The following is a 21,529-nucleotide window of genomic DNA, read 5'->3' as shown; positions in this document are numbered from 1 at the left end:
AATGTCATTGTATTTTCCCTTGTTCCCTCCCTTTCCTTGAAGTGCTTTGAAACACATTGTGTATAGGCGCTGTATAAACTATAATATCATATTGTGTGGATGTAGCCATGCTATTCGCCCCTTCATTTTCACTGCAGTGAGGCTTGCTTCCCCTACTTCATGGGGCCCTTCAAAGGGGGGCGTACTCCAGCTGTGTCTTAATTTCCGCACTAGCACCCGGTCTCCTGGTTACTGCCTTGGAGGTTTTAACAAATCTTCTGTTTCACAAGATTGATTGTCTTTGTTACTTTTTTGACCCCTCCCTTCTGTTTTGTATCTGTTCTTTATCTGTTGTGACATAAAAGAAACGCTTGCAATCATTGATGTTTAGTAATCATGCATCTCATCACCTAGTGCCTTCGCTACACTGTGGGCATCAGTTCGTACCCTAGTCGAGGGAGTCAATGGTGTTCTCATACAGCATCCAGTCACCAACTCATGACCTAGAGGGTGATCTGAACTAGGCTGATTACTTAGGGCATATAAAGCAAGGGACAGGCAATGTAGCCATCCCTTTTTCAGAGTCATCTTCAACCTGGCTATGCACTCCTTCAACAATCCATTTAACCTTTCACAGACGCCATTCACCTGTGGGTGACAAGCAGAGGAAAATGTATGTTTTATACCTAACAGAATTACTATCTGCTGAAAAAGTCCATTGTCAGACTGCAAAACTTTGCACACACATGACCTGGGGAACACCTTGCATACAAGGAACTTGGTAGTGCACAGGGCATCAGGGTGTGTGCATTGACCTGCCTCTATGCATCTGGAAAAAGTACATACTATGACCAGCATATATCTGTAGTCGGTGCATGTCTGTAGCATATCGACATAATCTATAAGCAATCTATGAAATGGGCCATTGGGTCTAGGAATTGCTCCGCTTACTGTTCGCAAAGTGTGCCCTGCAGTGAATTTCTGGCACACTATGCAATTCACAATGAACTGTGCCACATGCTCCAGGAGATTGGGTAAGAACCATTGTTCTGCAATTGTTGCAGCTAGACTCTCTCACGTCGTGTGTCCTGGGTAGTGAAGCTGCTCCAGGGCTATTCTCAATAATGATAGAGGCATAACTGGCTTTCCAGTGCTATCCTGCCTCCAAACTGCCTCAGTGGGGGATAAAGAACAACCCCGCTTTCTCCATAAATCCTGTTCTTCTAGCCTTGTATTTCAATTAACTGAACAACAGACAGCATGTTAAAGTCCTCCTTTGCTAACATGCATCGTCCTGTCATTTGTTTAACGTCTTCTTTCTGTAAGCTAGATATGGGTGGATAATAGACTGCTTTTTTGCCTCTACATCTGGGGCTTCGTTTCCACAGGAAATTAAATCTGCTTGTTTAAAATGTGCTGAGCATTTTATGACTGCTACGGTCAATGGAAGACTTAATGCTTCTATAAGCCTATCCAATAGGGCCACATGTTGCAACGTAGTGCCATCTGCATGGAGGACATCCCTCCTCTTCCAGCGTGACAAACCTGCGTGTACAGTAGATGTCACATAGGCAGAATCAGAGTACACCATCACTTCCTCATCCTCAAAGCTCAGCAGCGCTTCCATGAGCGCCACTAATTCTGCAACCTTTGCTGAATAATTTGAAGACAATCTCATGCTTGTTACCTCCTAAAATTCACCTTTTTTTAGTTTGACTGCCGCTGCTGCTGCATGCCTTTCCCCAGTTGTCTGGTCAATTTTTGAATAACTATCAATGAAAACAACTTCCACCCTCCCAATAGCATTTTCTCTAACACGGGGGAATTTCATTATAATTCTCAATATACATTGTGCAATCGTATCCTACTGGGTCTGGTGTAAACATTGCTGGTTTCACTCTCTTACAGCTAACAATTTTAATCACAGGGTTGGAAATAGTCACCTCATAGCACTATGCTCTTTGTGTGGTCAATGTACTTTTGGTCTAAAATCGCAAATAATGCATGCTCTACCAATAGCGTTACTAAACACCCCGTCGTTATACTTGAAGCTTTTTCAATTGCAAATGCAGCAGCAGCTAAATATTGCTCACAGGGATAGTGTCCCTCATTAATGGATGCAGAATCCTACTATAATATGTCAATGGTTTGTGTCCATCTCCTAATGTTGTCTTCTGTGTATGAACTGCTGTCATGACTTCTCCATTTTTAATGGGAGAATAAATAAATCTCTTCGTTGTAATCTAGGATCCCCAACACAGGGTCTGTACTAATTGCTTTTGTTCAATTCTTCAAACCCCTCAGTTATCTCACCTCTCCATGTTATTGTACTTTTATCTACCTGCGCTTCTTTGAGCCCTTTAAAAAGTGGTCGAATGTATGTACTGTAATCAAAAATCCAAGCCCTGCAATAATTGCATAGGCCTAGAACCTGTTGGATTTCCCTCACTGTTTAGGTGCTACGGTTTGCATAAGTGCTTCTGATCTTTTCTTTCAGGTGTCACTTTTCTCCCTTTGTGAGAGATCAATTGTCCTGCATACAAATCATCTTCTTGACAATATTGTAATTTCTCCTTATCTACCTTGTACCCTTTCTCTGAGAGTATGGTCATGAGTTTAACTGAGTCTTCTCTGCACCTTTCCTCTGTCTCACTACACACCAAAATGTCATCCACATGCTGTATTATTGCACTTTCAAGTTGGACATTACCTAAGTCCACCTGGAGGACTCTATTAAAGAAGTAAGGGGACTAACAGTACCCCTGGGGCAAACATGTATGTTTCAGGTGCGTATTTCTATACGAAAAGGTCGCCCTCATTTGTGCACCCCCGCAGTCACTGCGACTTTGGAGGTGCACAAAATGAGGGTGACATTTACTGCGCTCAAGCAGAGCAGGAGTTGCGGGGGTGTCCACCGCTCTACTTAGGCACAGTAACAGGAGTCAGGGGTTCAGGGGGTGTCCCCCGCTTACCATTTTGTTAAGCGGGGGACATGTAAGAAAAAAAGAAAAGCACCCTGTGGCATCAGCTCTAACCCACGTTAGTGGGAGGAGCTGATGCTGCAGGGATAGCAGGGTGCAGGCAGCACACACAGAAGTGTGCTGCCATAAAGGTAAATGGGGTCGGGGTTGGGAGGGGTAATGAAGGCCGGGGGAAGCGAGCACAGTGATCTTTATGATTACTGCTGCGCGCCGTAACTGGCGTTGGCGTTTTCAGCCGTCGCAGTTACGGGCAGCGCAGTGATTAAATAGATCCTACAAAAAGGAAGTCAAATCTTGTGAGTCTTCATGAAGGGGAATCAAAAAGAATGCATTCTTTAAACCGACAACTGTGAAATATTTGGCGGCGAACAGCATGTTACACAGTATCGTTGCATGATTTAGAACTAAAGGAAACTCAGCTTTGACTATATTGTTTAGAGGGTGAAGGTGCTGAATAAATCCCCACATGTCCCCCTTTGATTTTTTCACAGGGTACACATCCGTGTTACATGATGAGTCTGCTAGCACTAATATGCCTTGCTTCATTAAAGTGGAAATGTTTTCAAATATACCTTAATTTGCCTCTCTAGACATGGGGTATTGCTTTGCTCATGGTAAAAGAGCTCCTGGTTTTAATTTAATTTTAACTGCACCTATCCCTTTTAATAAATCAACATCATATGGGCTCTTCGTCCACAAGATCTCTTGCACCTTCTCCTAAATCTTCCTGAGAAAATGACAGTTTTCTTTTACCAATGCCATCCTCTGCGTTATTTCTATATTCTTTACTTTAATCCAATAAGTGATAATCATTTTTAAAAAACACTCGTTCATCATCAGATTAGTCATCTCTAAACAGTTCTTCATCTGTTAAAACTGTCAACCTGTATCCTCACTGAGGGCTATCACTGTCCTTCATCCCCTTCCTTCATCATCTGTCCCATGGAGCATCACCGTTTCATCTCTGACCACTGCTGCTTCTAACTCTAATGGTATGATCTGCCTTTCCTCATCGTCCTTGGGAATTTCTGGTCTGAACAAAAATTAATCAGGTATTCTCAATATTTTACCTGCCAACCTGGGTAACCATGAAAATAAAATAGTCACTCCATACAAAAATTCTTCTGATCTAAAGGCACTCCTCGTAATGCTTTCTAGCCTGTAAAGGCTAGTATAAACTCTCCCACATTCATATAGTGTATCGCTCAGTAGAGCACACTATTCCTTTGTCAGTGAAAGATATTGTCATGTTAAGCTTTGTCATTAAATCACATTCCAATATATTGACTGGTGTCTGCCTAGTGTATAGTAATGGCATTGACATATCATGTTTGCCTATAGAAATTGGCAATTCGTCTGTAGAAGGAACTACATTTGTCAACCCAGAGAGCCCTTGAGCATTCATGGCAGTGCCTGACATTGGATATTTTCCCTCGTGGACACAGGAACGAGTAGCTCCAGTGTCTACTAAGAATGAAAATGTCTTGCCTCCTATCGTCACCTTCACCCTTGGTTCCTCATGAGGTCTGGTGTCACTGATAGTACTGAACACATTAAGTCACTGTGTGGGCTGATCTCTTGTGGTTATAAATTACCTGCAAAAGGATTTCCTCCAATCACAGTCACACTCCCCATTTTGGGTGTGGGCACTTGTTGTGTTCCTGAAGTTGTTTTCCATTGTGGTACCATAGCCTGCTGTATTGGTGTTTGGTGCAGCTGGGCCTGTTGTGTTTGCATGGGTGTCTGCTGTGGCTGCCCTTGCAGTGATTGCATTTGCAGCAACACTGACTGCATTTGTTGTGGTTGAGGCGCATATGTCTGAGCATACGTGTGATCTTGGGCATAATATTCCTGCGGTTCTGTATTATATTGTGGAGCATAACCCATCCCCCCTCTTGGAGTTTGCCAATTCCATTGCATACCTCCTCTGCTTCTGCATTTCCTAGCTATATGTCTCATTCTCCCACAATTCCAACATTGTTGTGGCTGTCCACCATTAAATCCTCCTCTTCCTTGAAAGTTTGGAAATCCACCTCATCCTACTCCTCTAGGCCCATTCCCCTTTCTTCTTGGCCAAACATTTTACCCACTCTGATCTGTGGGATATCCTGCATTATGTTGCTGCCCTGAATGTGTCTCCTGTGTCACCCCTCCTTCATTACTTGTCGATACCGCTCCCTCAATGGCTATTTTGGACAATTCCTTCTGAACTAACTTTGCTTCCTTCTGCTTTCTATTTTCTGCTTTCTTCTTCCTTTTCTCCTGAATTAATTGGCAGTGATGCATGATTGTCATTTGTATCTCTGGCCATGGCTTTGCTTCCATTCCCGCCTGTTATTTTAATTTCTGTTGCACTGTCTCACGCAGCCCCTGACACAAAATGTTGTAAAATAATTCTACCAGTTTATCCCACGGTACACGAGTCTCCTGCCACCTTCTGTCCTGAATAACTTGAATAAAAACATCATTATCTTCATCCTCTCCCTTCTTCTTAGTCATAATCACACCCATCTCTGATGTATCCGGATATTGCACTCTGAGCAATCCCCATACATCTGCTCTGCAATTATTAAATGGCGCTCCATCATGTGTCGTGTTTTGTGCAGTCACACCTGTGTATCCTACTTGTTTTCAAATGGCGTCAGCTCTCTCCCCGATGATAGCTGCTAGCAGCCCTTTTATCTCACCTATAGCTAACGCCATTTCTGATGCCATCTTCTCTAACTCATAAATCCATTTTCCCGCACCGGAAGTCAAACTTGGCAATTTACACCTTAAATTATCTTTGTCCATCTGTGGCCATGGTATATATTGTGGTCATCCTCCCCCTTCTCCAATAATGGGAATTGTGAAAATCCTATTTACCTATGCTCCTTCTCTTCAAGGCAGAGCTAGCCTCTCCCATTTGTTTCCTTCCTGGTATTGGTCTTAACCTGCTTACATATAGCGGGGATCGTGCTGGTGGTCGCTCAGCATAGGGTGTTGATTCAGGTGTTATACTTTTAGGGTCCTCTAAATCTGACACTCGACTCTTTTGAAAACCTACTTGTGCCCTCTCATTCTCCTCACTTTCTTCGTCTGACATCATTATGCCCCAGCTCGTATGACTATAGTCTTCTTCTACGTCATCAAGGTCTAATCTGTTTAAAGACAATGTTCTGTACTCATCTGTTATGACGTTACCTGATCTACCTTCAATTCCCTTCAATAAAGATCTTTCTATATTTTCCTGGGTTCTGTACCTTCCTCTGTCCCTCATTTGCCTATATAGCTTCCCCAGCCGTTGCTCTATATCTTCTGTATCCTGCCCACTGGCCCATACTGATTGCAGCATTCCTTGCAGCTCCCTACAGGGCTGTTGTGACCCTCTCTCCTGTTCCAATCGTTCTTGTGCATCAATCGGCACTATGCTGCTGTGGCATAAATATTCTATTTCATCGTCTCTTACTCCCCTATTCTTGTTCATTTCTTCTTTTCTTCTCATCTCCCTCAATTAATCTTCCTCTCTCCTTTGTTGCAACCTACATCAACCTCTATCTCTATTTGTCTATCTTGTCTGTCCTTTATCTCAGCACGCTGTTTACTTTCATCGTGCGCTACTATATCTTTGTGTTCTCTGCTCTTGCTCTCTTCCGAATTATCCTCACTGATATAAGCAGGGGGCGCACATACGTTGGAATAACATACCCTGCCGCTGTTTTTAAGGGTAACATTTCTTCTCTGTGTCTGTACTCTTCTCTTCAGCAGGTGAAAAGGGGAGCCAAAGGCATTTTATTCTCCCATTTATGGTGATTGAGAATCCACTCCCTATATGCTGGATCTTCTTTCTCGCTTTTATACATTTTCCAAAGTTTTAAAATGGCTAGCCTTTTCTGCAACTTGTTTCCCTTATATGTGGCATGCAAATATTTCATAATATGCCGCGATACTTCTTTTGACAGTGAACCCTCATGAGGCCATGGCATGAGTCTTTTATTAGTCGTGCCTCGAACCCATTCCAAATGATATTTTCTTATTTTCACTGTGTAACTTGGTACTGTCCGACATAAATGTAAAAGAGGTGTATTCGCCATGATGACAGAATGGTTTCGATCGTCAATATTTACCCGTTGTTTTAACCTATTCTTTATTTAATCAAGGATACCACGCCGATCAATTGGCGCAGACACCTTCAATCATTGTTTTAGAATCCAAATCGGGATATACTCACATTATTTTATAAATCCATGCAATGATATTTTATTTTCTCCTTCGTTTACACTTTCTGTCAATTTTTATTATATCGTTCTTATATTATTTGTATATTTAGAGTCTCTTCCTTATTTATATATTACTTTTCTTTGATTTTTCCCTTCCTGATTGACGTCAATCTCTTGGTCCATATTTTTCACTAATCACTTTTATTTTTTACTATTGTTTTATGTTAATCAGTCTAGACACAACAAAATATTTATTTTAACAGTTTTATAACCCCACACGTGCACTTAATGAAATGTTTTACTGCGTACGTCTTCCGTTACTATCTTTGTAAATTTATATTCGTCTCTGTTTTACTCCAATTATGGAGTTTGATTTGCAACTCTTCTGCAGACCTTGCCTCAGGAATCCTTAATACCCTTTATCTTAGTATGCAGCATTCTTGTCCCCTTGGAACCAGGACTCACGATATAGACTTCTCTTTATAATCTCCCCCATAAATCCCATTACTTTTTACACTTATTATTTACAAAACAATCCCTCCCCCTATTTTGCCACATTCGTTGTTCTACTTAAATCCATGACTCAGTTTGAGTCCTCCAGCATTGACTCTTCCCTCATCCGACCAGTTTGCCTTTCATCCACGGGACACCTGCGGGGACCGGACAGGCATTTCATCAAAGGGGGACTTGCCAAGCAAATCTTCTTCAGACATGACTCTGTGCGCTGATCTCCACAGGAACCTCCACGATCGTCTGGCTGATGGCGCGAGTAGCCGAGCATCTGGGGGTCCAGATCTAGCCTATGTCGACTAGACCGCAACCATTCGCACCACTACCAAATTGTGCTGTAGCACCTTGGAGCATCTTTTGTGCTAGATGGAATTACAATAATGGTCACAAACCAAATAATCAGACAGACTCAAGGAATATGGCAAAGTACTACTTTATTATCAATTCAATAAAGCAGGGTCAACTGGCAGACATCAGACTGATGCTTGCACACTCACAGAGCAGCTTGATTACATAGAGGTCTTACACCCCATTATGCATCATCTATGATGTCATTCTATGTGGCAAAATACAAAACCTATCAAGGGTAGGGATTGGTGAACAGAACATATCTACTTATAGAACATATTAGTGCATCATTGGCTACCGCTTATCTGTAGGGCGCACCTCAAACTACCTCTAAACACATACAGTACTGATTATAATGGACATAACAACAGTGGATTGTTTCCCGCAACATTGTATGTTAGGTTGTCCCTCGAACCCACTGATTGATTGGCATACTATCCCAAGCTTGGACTTTTGGGTCTTTAGCAGCACGTACGTGCAATGAAATGTAGGAGTTTGAATCCTATCAGATTACTCCCCATTTTCCCAATTAGTCCATCATCTGTCATCGGTAGGCCATCAGCCAAAGTCTTCCATTTGTAGTTGACCTTGTTGCTGCTCACTGTCCCTGAACATTCAAGTGAGTGTAGCACACCATTATCTAAGCTAAGGCTCTAATGAATAGCCTTTGTTTTTTACTTCTAAATCACATGTGAAAAGACCACTAATTTGTCCATTTCAGCCTTCCATTTACTGCTATTTGATTTTATTATGTAGGGTGCTGTTGCTCCTCTTGGCCTCTAGAGACTTGCTCACTCTATCTCATTTGAACTTTACACACTTTTAATTGACCAGCAGTTTGGCTCTCACAGAAGTTTTCGTCTTCTTCCATCTAAGAAGAATATTCCACCTTTAGCGCTTATCCATGTACTTGCTTTGTGCTCTGTGCTTATCCTTTTAAAAATAGTATCTTTGCTTTGGCCCAACCTTGACTCATCGTCGGCTCTGCGCATGAAACTGTTTTCCTGCATCCTATCCTCTCACATGTGCTAGATAGCGCAATGCTGCTGTCCTCGCTAGGGTGCGTTGGAAGGTTGCCTAGGTAATGCCACAATTCACTTTGGAACGCAATGTACTCCTACTCTGCTCAATTCTCCTTGGAACTAGACACTTCCCTATGCTGAACACGACCGCTTGGTCCTTTTCTTTAACGCAGGCCACTCGCACTGACTACTTCGAAATTAAGTCTTTAATGTGAAACAAATTCTGCTTTGCCTTGCGCACACAGGTTATGTTACTTTCAACCTTTACTTCTTTAAAGTAACGTTACAAGAATAACTTCTGTTAATTCTTTAGAACAACAAACTATGTGCAATTTCTCTTTTACATGCTGTCACAAAAATTGTAAGACTTCCTCTTATTACTTAGTACATTGCATTGGATTGAAAAATCAGCTTCTACACTTAGCTTGAGCCTTCTTCTCTCTGGTTATCTGTTTTCTTTCCTCAAATCAGGAGCTCTGGTTGCTTGGACCTCTCAGGATCTGATCTGCTGATGAAAGGCGATTTAGAACCTTGTTGAGGGTTCCAAGTGATGTCACAGCTGTCCTTTCCTCCAGCCACTCTTGAGTTGATTCTTTACCATTTTGGAATGGGATAATCCCATTCCCCTAAAAGGTCTGTTAATGGAATTAACAAATAGACTCTCAGAAAACCCAGTGCCTGACAATCCCATTGAGCTTAATGAATCAGGCCCAGCCTGCCCTTGCCTCTCCACCTAGACCTGACAGCTAGCAGAGGAAACTCCAGGTTTTGAGTCTTTTGTAAGTAAGAAGGGGGGAAGGGACAGGGGATGTGTTTGCAGAACAAAACCACCTACCAGTGTTTATCTTTTCTCGTCCATGCAGATACCCTTCAGAGTAAGAAGTAAGGAGTCTGAAAGCCTTTTTTATTTTATCCAGTTCCACTTTCCATGAGGTGTGCTCCGGGCACGGCTGTTAACTCACCAGTTGAGTTTGCCATGCGTTTGTGGGTCTGTGGGGGTTCAGCAGCTTCAGTGGACATTCCAGTTAAACCTTGACCGGTAGGGGGCGCCCCCTGGATGATGGGGTACATGCGGTTGTCCCTCTTTTTATGTGTGGGAGTCTACAGGTTGGAGTACTTAGTCTTTAGTGACTTAACTTGCTCCTGGAGCTTCTCCTGGGTATCTTTCAGAGCTTGTGTCATCAATTGTGACTTCCTTTGGGTTGCTTCAGAGAAACAGTCTAGATAGCTATCCCACCGCTGCTGGTGTACAGCTGCCCTTTCTTCTCCAGCGCTTTCTGTAACATGGTGATCTTATCAAGGTCAAATGTGCCTTCCTGAGGAAAGTGTCTCAGTGAATCCTTCTGAGTATATTCATGCCATTTATCCAGGAACTCGCAGACTTTTGGTGAGTAGTGTCTATACATAATGAGAACTGGACTTCCTTTAAAAGGAAGTGACACCTCTCTATGCTGACCTAAACCCATTCTCACAGGGGTTTGACAAGGTATGACTTATTGCAGAACCAGGTCTGTACCTCACTCCATTGGCGTCGACCACTACTGCGCTCACAGGCTGGCGGGGTTGGTTCGGCTCATAGCTGACTGCTCTGTAGATCCTATTAGGTTTGAGTGGAGTCACACGAGCTCTTTTCCTGACCAGTTACAGAAATTTTATAAACACTTGCACGTGTTGGCCAAATCTATATCCAGGTGAGTATTAAATCACAGCCTACAGTCCCCTTTAAACTACCCACAATACAGAGCGGTTCAGCTTTCCAGAGATGGGGTTGAGGAAGTGTTGCACACAAGACACAAATACGGAAGAAACAAAGCCAATTACAGGTTCATACTAGGATATGTGAGAGTGTGAAAACGAAAGCTGGGGTTGCAACTGAGTTGCATATACAGGGTTTCAGGTAGGAAATATTGGACCCAGCAAGTATGGAGCTCTCATACAATATTTCCTTCGCACTCATAACACAAGGCACACTTATTGCAAGATACGATCTATACTACTCTAGGCTGACTGGCGTAGCTGCCTTATGTCATCTAAAATCAGTAGAGTGCATGGTTGCAGAGCTTCCCATTTCCTATTGTTGCAGTGGCCAGTTGCTTTTCCTCCTTCTGATCCGATCAATACATTTGTAGTCAGGGTACTTTCCCTCTTATGTCATAGGGCAAGCAGATAATTTCCAGATTCCTGATTTCAGATTACCAGAGACATACATTACCCTGATCCGTTTCCAACAATACACAAGGTATGACAAATAGCAATGCAATTAACTTCGGTCACCAACCCATGAATTTCAGTTAGCTCTTCATCTGCGTCTGCTCTGTTTACATCCCGTAATCCCCGGCCGCACCTGCCAACAGTTCCCAATTTTGCAACTAAATCATCTTACCTGGTCCCACGATTATCACTGGGAGTCATGTCTGGTGAGCCATGAGTTTAGCAGCAGGGCAGTGGTAACCCGAGTTCTGGCTTCAATCCTGTTGTGGAAAATCAACCACAGACTCTTCAGGCGAATTGTCGAACATCTTTAACAGCAGTCAGCAAAGCCAGCATATACAGGACGACAGCAACCTAATCACTGCCCTAGACTCAGCAGGGCAACCCCCCTCCCTCCATGCACAGCCCTTTTTTTTACAGCAGAGCACGCAGGCATTTCAATGGAAATGGCGGTTCAGGCATGGCATGAGATCGTTAAGCAACAATGTTTGAGGTGACTGTTTACGGTCCCAGCATACAAATCATAAGCAGAGGCTTAATTCTCACACTTGGGAAAGTCACAATCTGAATGCTTGCAGAAGACATTTTACGATACATTACAGTTCTTACAGTGAAAGCTACTTCTACGCTGGTTCGGAGTATACTGGCTTGCTATACTAATGACTACTTCCGCCTACTAGAAAGGTGTCTCTAAAACACGCATGCCAAGAGGGAAACATGTCAGAGGCAAGAACTACGGATGCGAGCACTGTTAGGTAGTAGACCATAGCATCATGATTCAGACATGCACAATAGATCAATGGCATACTCAGAAACAGCCCTATGGTCTATTGTGCTATCTAACTGTCACTGTTAAATGTGTCTGTTAGCATAGACTCGTTATAATTATAAAGGCAGCAAAGTATCTGAGGAGTTCATTAAAATTGTTAAATTTTCAGTTTTCCCTTAAAGGGGCATGCAACTCTATGTGTCGCATCTTGCTCACTAATGGATATTTGGATTTAAGAACTCGTATAATGACAAGCATGGTCTATGGTAGTCTTTTTTGACAGCTACATTTTGTGATTAAATGTGGACCATTGATTCCTATCTCAAAAAGTGCTTCAGAGCAAAATAGAACGAACATAAAAGGACCATAAGCAATTGGATCTCAACTAACATTATTATGGGCATGTTTCATTAACGTGAAATGTCCATGTATACAATATTGTAGCACTAGAAATATAATTGTGATATAGCGGTGTAGCAAGCAACACAGTTATTATCACAAAATTATTGTTTCTTTCATTTATATTTTTGAAAACACATACGTGCACAGCAGAACGACAATGCACACATCACTTGTATAATGCGGCGAAGTAAAGGTGATATGTTGGGACCCGAAATAATGGGAAACACAATAACATGTTTTGCATTGAGGAAATAAAACAAGAAATTCACAAAGTAAGTACATTGTTAACATTTTATATTTGACGTGTATTTTAAATACAAAAAGAAATGTGAGTACAATTCTGATCTTTTAATAAAATGCTGTTTATAAAAACGATATGATAGGTTATTTATAACGTGCTTAATACCCAGAGGTTTCTAAGCGCTGAGCCGGGGATCGAACCTGTTTTGCTCTGTGTTGTCTTGCTTCCAAGGTGAGCACACTGCCCCTGAGCTATCCTCCCGAGACTATGTTATGTGCTGCTTGTTTGGTCTGTATCTCTTGATCGACAAAGCCTCTGACCAGTCGCATTTGGAAACTCTTCCCTGATGGCTCGCACAGCACAGGCTAGCATAACTTTATTGACTCTTACACCCAGAGTTCTGTGAATCCACCAAGTATAGGCTCTGTACGCAACAAGCCTGTACCATCTATTCAAACATGGAAATTGTTCACTTGACAGAAGTGAACAAAAAGGTTGAATTTTTTAGGATTTATTTTTACATTTCATACTCTGAATTGTTATGTTGTGTTATGTTAATAAAGCAATAGGCCCCGAGCAGTGGGGTGCTGGGGGGGCAGTACCACTTCAGGTAATGCCCCGGGGTCCATAGTTAACGAAGGCCCCGGGGAATTACCTGAAGTGATAATGCCTCCCCTGCGAGGGGCCTCTTACTATTAGTACCGCAGCCCGTAAGACCGGGGTACTAAGATCATTTATTTTCTGTTCCGAAATGCTTGTGCATTTTGGAACAGAAAAAATAAATAAATAAGCCCCCCGGGGAAGGGGTTTTCCCTGTCCATGGCAGCCATTTAAAATGAATTTGAAAAAGTTAACAAACAAAATGGCCCCCATGGAAAGGGAGAAGGGACTTCTCCCTTTCCTTGGCAGCCATTCAATAAATAGGGTAAAATGTAAACAAATAAAATGGCTGCCATGACGGCCTGTCGCGGATCGGGAGCGGACGCGCTGGGGACAGAAATGTCCCCAGCGCGTCCGTTCCCGAAAATGGACAAAAAGAGGGTAAGTGCGGTTGGGAGGGCAGGGAGGGTATTCTTTGGATTGGGAGTTCGGGGGGGACAACACTTACTTCGATCCACGGCAGGGGAAGATGGCAGCCTCTAGCCGTGTGGTGGCTCAGAGCGGGGATTACCCCGTTCCGAGCCTCCTCATTGGCTGAGTGGCTGCCACACCCCGTTCCGAGCCTCCTCATTGGCTGAGTGGCTGCCACACCCCCCCGCTGGGGACAGAAGGAAGGAACATGTGGGGAGAGGGATTCCCGGTCAGGCAATGCTCTGGCGAAGGCCAATGAGATTGCATTGTCCCTCACTGAGTACTAATAATACTTATAACGCGCACAGTCGAGGAAGAACACAATATATCAAGGCCACCGGAGAGGCCTAAAAAAGCCAAGTTTTCGAAGATGACGGAAATTCAGATGATTGTCAACCTGTCTAAGAGGAGTGGGCAGACCATTCCAATGTTTGGCTGCCACCACAGTAAAGGCGCGTCCCCCGATTCCCAGACGACGAATCTTAGGAATGGTCACGAGAAGTGCATCACCTGATCGAAGAGCGTGCCCTGGGACATACGGCTGACATTTGTACTGAAAATAATCAGCCCTGTGATGATAATATGCTTTATGCAGCATGCAGAAGGATTTCAATTCTATCCTTTTTGCCACTAGGAGCCAGTGAAGGGCACGAAGCACCAGACTTATATGGGCCCTGTAAGGAATAGAGGTGGCCACCCTGGCAGCCAGGTTTTGGAGCATTTGCTGCAGGAGTATCACTCCCCACGGCTGAGTGACCAACAAGGCATTGCAGTAGTCAATTCAGCTGATGACAACCGCAGCGACAACCTGAGGGTGAAGATGGATAGGGAGGTAGGTTAATACCCCACGAAATACATGCAGTAGGAAGTGACCTGACTTACATACTGCATTAACCTGAGCCATCATAGATAGAGATGAGGTAAGATGGACCCCTAATTCTTAACCACCGTCATGGGAGTAAGTAGGACCCCGAAAGCAGTATGCCAGAAAGAAGAAGACCAAAGGGAAGAATCAGAAGGAGAACCCACCACCGTCTTGTCCCCATTTAGTTTCAGCCAATTGCTGCTCATCCAGCCCCTCACGGCCAACAGGCACGCACACAACCAGGAGGACACCCCAGCCTGGTCAAGATCTAAATGGACCAGGATCTGAGTGTCATCGGCATAGGAGTAGCACTGGAAGCCATGGGAGTGGATGATATGAATCAATGGCTGAATACAGATGTTAAATATCATTGGGTACAGGGCAGAGCCCTGAGGGACAGCACAAGAAAGTGATCAGGCAGAAGACAAAAAAGGAGGAAGAGAGAGGGATTGACCCATGTCGTATAGAAAAGACAAGAACCATGCTAGGACTGGGCCAGAGAGGCCTGTTGATGCCATGTGGGACACAAGGGTGGAGTGGTCGACAGTGTTGAATGCCGCCAATAGATCTAACAATAGCAGCACGCCCACTCCACCCTGATCAACCAACATAGTGAGATCATCAACCACCGATACCAGGACACTCTCTATCCCACGACCCTGACGAAAGCCTGATTGAAAGGGGTCAAAAAAAGATGAAGACTCCAGAAAAGAGGAAAGAAGAGGTGACACCAGAGATTCCAACAGTTTCATCAGAAATGGGAGGAGAGATATAGGCTGGTAGTTAGACAGAACTGAGGCGTTCAGTGACGGTTTCTTAAGGAGCGGGATAACAACCGCTTGCTTAAGGTTTGTGGGAATAATGCTGATTGGCAAGAGGGATTCACTGCTGCTATAACACAGGAAATGATCATAGGCAGAATTGCCTTTAAAACTTTTAATGGCACAGGATGAGAAGGGGCTGCTAACTTCAGTAGATTTGCTGCCCATGACACGTCTTCTGCCCTAGAACTGTGCACAGCATAAATGCTGAACATCGGGTGTCGACATCAAATATATGCAAACTAAGCTATCTAAAAATTACGTTTCAGGCCATATGAGTCTGCAGGGGGAGACTAACAAGGAATATTTTTTCTAGAAAAAATCTTTAAATTGGGATTTGTTTGTAATCAGAAAATATGCATCGTAGCAGAGGATAATCCTTCGATACATAGGTCATGCAGATGTATTTTTCTTTGCCACACAAATTTTCTTCTGATGTCGGCATCAGTCAACAGTAATGGCAGTGGTACCAAGTGGAAACTTCTTCCATTGTAATTGGTTTGGGATCGGTAGAATCGTCCTATCTATCAGTGATCCCCTCCATTTCTTCCTGGCTTTGCCTTGATTCCACTTCTTCATCCATCAATTCAGGTTCATATATGAACCCCTGAATACCAGCCATACTTGGTGTCAATTGACACATCAAAAAACAAAACCTGTTGTAAAGGAAAGAAAAATGGGTTATTAAATTTACGATTTGCTTAAAATAAAATAAAGTTAAGCTAATTGGGTATTGAACAAAAGCTTGAGTTAGAAACGGACAAGGGAGGAAAATGAATAATAAATTGATTTTGACAGCAACAAACTTTGACTTTGTAAATGGGTTTATGGTGCTAAAGATACATCAGTAGAGACATATTGGGATGAATGGCTAACTCACAAGGTGTAATTGCTTAATTATATGTTCATGGAGGCAAACATGTTGTGGTTGCAGAAACAAATATAAGAACATACTTGTCCCAATGTAGCCGATGTTGGAATTAGTAGGAGTTGCCACTAATTGCGATTCTGGTAGCCAGAAATAAATTCAACGAACACTGAGCAATGCACAACAATATTAGCATTTGAGAAATGCTTTTTGGATAGCTAGGGAACCCTGAAGCGCCTTGCACATTAAAAATTCCGAAATGTGAAATGTTAGTCCTTTTTCTTGCTAAAACGAAACAGCTCGTGATTGCTACATCCTTTACTCTGTCTTTGACTCTGGTGCATGGCTTGGTCTGGTTGCTCTGTCATCTACTAGCCTGGTCTGGGAGCTCGATGCTTGGCTTGGGCTGGCTGCTGCTTGGTCCATAAAACCTGAGGGAAGTGAAGACTAAGTGACAGTTAGGCAGTTTGGAGTGAGGAGCGAGGCGCTGGTGAGTTAACTGCTCTGAGATATTTTTCTTGTATTTGTCATTGGATCTCATTATAAGTGGCATTTTGAAAGGATTGGCCTTATTTCCGGTGATATTACCAGACATTAAAAATGGGTCCTAAACTCCGTTCCCAAAACATAAAGCGAAAGTAGAGAAACCGTCTTGCGACTTTCACTAGTTCTCCCTCTCCGTCGACATGTGCACAAAGCAAGAAAAGGAGAACCGAACTTGGCAGAACAAATATAGTGGGATCCTGTAAGGAAGGAAAAGAGAAACCCATAATGGAATAATTTAAATTTCTGTTTTTTTGACGGTACCCTTGGTAAAAGAAAGAAAAGAGGCTGTTGAGGTTTTTCACGATAGTGTGGCAATTCCCTTAAGCAATAGCTCCATAGTGGATAATAATTCACTGCTTAACTTGCGTAAGGAATTTAGACGACAGTCTTTAGGGATTTGATTGCCGCCTTTGAATGATTTAGATATAGTGGCTTTGGATAACAGGTGCAAGGTTATTGGATCTCACCTATCAGGAAACCGGGACTGAAAAATTGCACATGATTCCTCAGTTCGGAGTGACGAGAATAGCCCATGGGAAGTTTCGGAAACCATACAGGAAGAGTCAATGAATACTGCGAACAAATTGGAGGCCATTGCAGTGACACTGGATGCAGTATTTGTCCTTTGTTCCTCCCTTAGGAAGGAACATTAGGAACTAAATATGGTAGTAGCTACAATTGTCGATATCGTGCTGTATAATAGTCAATGTGGTGAGAAACAGGTGGTGAATAATGAAGTTAATGTAAGTCAATATGCAGACACTGAGCGATCTTTGGACTGCGATAGAAGAGGATGAATTGGCGGGGGCATGATATTATGGCAAGTGAGGAACAAAATCTGGTTGCAGCTTAGAGAACCCGATCACCACTTTGGAAGGTGAGGAAGGTTCTCTGTATGGGAGTAGAAAGGTAGGGGAGGAAGGCTCTTCGTATGGGGGCAGAAAGCGAACCTGACGGAAGCACAACAATAATAAATGTGCAAGGAAAAGTACTGACATGGCACTGTCGCCAATTTGAATCCCCCTAAAAAGAATAGTGTATCATTGGCTGAGACACATAAGAAGAATGTTATATGTGTAAATAAAGGAAATGGATACGAATTAAGGTCTGAATATAATGATAAATGTAACGAAAGGACAAGCGCTTGATAAAAATGTGGGACCCATGGATAAATGGTTGAAGGGCAGAGAGAAGGATGATAACAGGAATGTTATATTAACAGAGATTAACACAGCAGATAGTCCAGTTAAAGAAGTAACATTGGGAAGACAAGTGAGCTGTGTTGATATAGCTACCAACAAGATATAGAATCACTGTCTTCCAGGAAAAAAGCAATTTATTATGATGACATGGAAAGATTGGCTGTGAGTAATAGCAATAATGAAGGTAATGAATTAGATTCGTCAGCAAAGGAGTTTGGGGAAGCTAATGGCTCCAAACTGGTTAAAACTATGGAGATCATTGAGATCAATACTTCTGAGGAGAGCCCCTATCTAAATCGGAATTGGATATTAAAATTGTTACATACTGTTCCACAACTACGAGATATAACATAGACAGATATTGAAACAGTAATACTGCCTGAATTAGGTAGTCAGGATAATTTGGTAATTGCTCAGTTTGTGTTGCCCATTTTTGTGGAGCTTATTAGGGTAAACTCTGAACCATTAATGAGGAAGGGCTATAAAATTGTTATTTGCAAACAAATGTCAAGTAACACGAAAGGCAAGTTGTGGCTGTGCCATAGTGGACATAGGCAAACAAGGGAATAAAGACAACATGGATATGAACATAGGCAAACAAGGGAATAAAGAGAACATGGATATGTGAATCCTGGATAGTACATACTTTCTTGAGCAATGAGAAACAGGGGAAGGTTATGAACCTGTAGTCATCTCCTGGAACACTAGGGTGTTTCCGCTCCTTCTTACATACTGAGGGCATGCAATTTATAGATAACTGCGATGTCTATCCTGATTATTGATTATAATGTTTTGGTAAGAACCACAATTACCATAGGAGGACGATGCCCGGTCGGTGGGCTCTATATATAAGGGCTAAGTCCCCTCTGGTTGTAAAGGAGTATGTTATGTGTGTTATGTGCAATTGTTGGAAATATGGGAGAGTTTGATGATTTCTTGCTGATTAATGTGTATTCTCATCCTGGGGGGTCCTATATGGAGGCAGTAACTAAAGTGATCTTGGATACCATTGAAGGCTGGATGGGGGAGTTCCCCAATTCTGACATTATCGTGGGTGTGACATTGCTGCTAATATAGTGGAGGACTGGAAGAAATTATGTGGTAGATTTGAGATGACTGCGCCTATAGAATTGGGTGGAGGTGGGAAATATCAATCATCCTCTGTGCAAATAACTAATGGGCTAAAATGGTGTGAACTCTTCCAAACTTGGGGATTATTTTATCTGAACCCTAACAGCACCAAAGGGGAAAAGGAAGAATACACTTGCACCAATGGGAAAGTCAATTACTGAATTGACTACATATTTGAGAGCCAGGGTATAAGAGGGCAATTGAAACAATTTGAAGATATTTTTTCTACTCTCAGTGACCATACAGTGTTAAAATGTACATTATCATATAATACAAAGCATTACAACAAAAGTAAAAAAGTGTATGTTCAGTTTACAGCAGCAGGCAGTCGGATTGTATGGACAGAGAGAAATTAAATCTGATGAATGTTGATAATGTTTAACTCAATTGTTAACGAATCCCTGGAGACTGATCAATTGGGGCAGATGGATATAATCGAGATGCTCAAGATGATATTAATGACCATGAAGAGAATTAGCATTACACAAAACACGAGGAAACAGCATGATAATATATATGACAGAGAGGTTCATAATGAGGAAAAAAGAATGAATGCAGAGGTAAAGAGGATTCAACCGAATTTGGACCTGGACTGGGATCAGAAAGGTAGAATGATAGCAACATTGCACATGACATTTTTAGAATTGGCTGAGGCTTTATAGGCATAATAATAAAAATGCCAATTGGAGAAAGATCTTCAAATTATATAAGACCAATGATAGCAAGACATTTTGATACCTGTATAGGTATTTAATGGAAGATGGTAATAAGGTTTTCAATGTGATTACTCTCGAAGAATGGATGAAGTATGTTGGCCTCCTGTATTATGTGGAATGTAATGAATATCGGTCAAGTACACATTTGTGGGAGGATCATTTGTTAGAACCCCTATTTGATTATGAGGATATTTTGTAGATAATCACTAAATTGAATTCCTCCAGAGCATCTGGGCCCGATGGGCTGTCAATGCTGTCATCAAACAAAACCCAGCGAAATGGGCAAAGCTATTAATTAAACTGTTTTTCTTGATCTGGCAAACAGGGAAAATACCCGATATCTGGTGTAAAGCAACTCTAGTGCCTATTTTTAAAAAGGGAGCCAGAACTACCCCAGCCAATTATCGTATGTTTGCAAGGACAGACTCAAGTTGCAAGATTTTCTGCAAACTGGTGCTGAAAATGATTAATACTTGGATCAGAGAAGATTAATGTATTATGCCCTCAGCAAACTGGCTTTAGGGCCAGCTTCAGTACTTTGGATAATATGTTTATGTTGAACCATATAATCTCTGACATGATTGGTAACAAGGGTCAGAGTTTGTACATATGCTTTATTGATTATTCCAGACCCTTTGATTGTGTCAATAGAGGCAGGATCTGGAACACATTTCAGAGCTGGGGAATTTGGCCGAATGTTTTGCATTTTTTAAGAGCTATGTATACGGACACTACTGTGAATATCTGTCAGGATAAGGGTTCTATTATCACTCCTTCTCTTGTTACTAACACAGGGTTGAAACAAGTCTGTGCTATCTCTCCGGTACTTTATAACTTATATGTAGCAGATATGAAGGAATCTCTAAGTATTGTACACTGTCACGCCCCTAAAATTGGTAATACAGAAAAAAGATGGATGACATATGCTGATTATACAGTGATTATGGATAAGACACCAATTGGGCTGCAAAGACTGCTCAACGCACTGCACATATATGCAATGAATAATAATCTGCGTATTAATGTTAAGAAAACAAAGATCATGATAATAGGGGCTTGGAAATATAAAAACAACATTAAAATATTTAATTGGAACTCGATATAGAAGTACTGCAAGTAGTTGATATCTGTCCATATTGGGTATACCAATAGTGAATAGACCCCCTAGGACATTCTATGAAAATATATTAAAAGATAAGATGGTGAGTAAGTGGAATGTTATTAGGAGATACTTGACAAGACATGGTGGATACTCCATTAAGTTTTTTTTTAGAGATCTACAGAAGTAGTATAGTGCCAGGTATCTTATATGCCTTAAAAACACTTCAGCCTAAATATGTGACATGGTTCAACAAACTGGAGGGAAAATTATGAAGATCTGTGCTATGTTTACCAAAGGCGGTCCCAGTAGAAGTGATCGGATGTGTACTCGGTCTTGTTTCTTTGACTACTTTGTGGAAGATATGATGTAGTGTTATACACTAAGATATTGCTAAAACAGAAGAACCAGGAAAGTCTTATGGGGATGATAGCCACAAACATGGATAAGGAAAAGCAAAATCAGCTCATGCAGAGCTTACAAACCACAGTACTCTACTTCCTACAGTTTATCCACCTGAACATGCCACTAGAAGAAAAGGAAATACC

At 42.1% G+C, this 21,529-nt stretch overlaps 1 long non-coding RNA gene across 1 annotated transcript in view; it reads right to left on the bottom strand.

Moving 5' to 3' along the window:
- The window catches only part of LOC138473800 (uncharacterized), a 154,670-nt gene that overhangs the window by 113,443 nt on the left and 19,698 nt on the right, over positions 1–21,529 (bottom strand). The window contains exon 2 of the long non-coding RNA XR_011268923.1: positions 11,423–11,510. This is a non-coding gene — a long non-coding RNA (uncharacterized lncRNA). The remainder of the gene's footprint in view (positions 1–11,422; positions 11,511–21,529) is intronic.

The sequence above is a fragment of the Ambystoma mexicanum genome, chromosome 8 (assembly GCF_040938575.1).
Source record: "Ambystoma mexicanum isolate Mex_15411 chromosome 8, UKY_AmexF1_1, whole genome shotgun sequence".
Classification (NCBI taxonomy): Eukaryota; Metazoa; Chordata; class Amphibia; order Caudata; family Ambystomatidae; genus Ambystoma; species Ambystoma mexicanum.
This window is presented reverse-complemented; position numbering and strand designations above follow the sequence as displayed.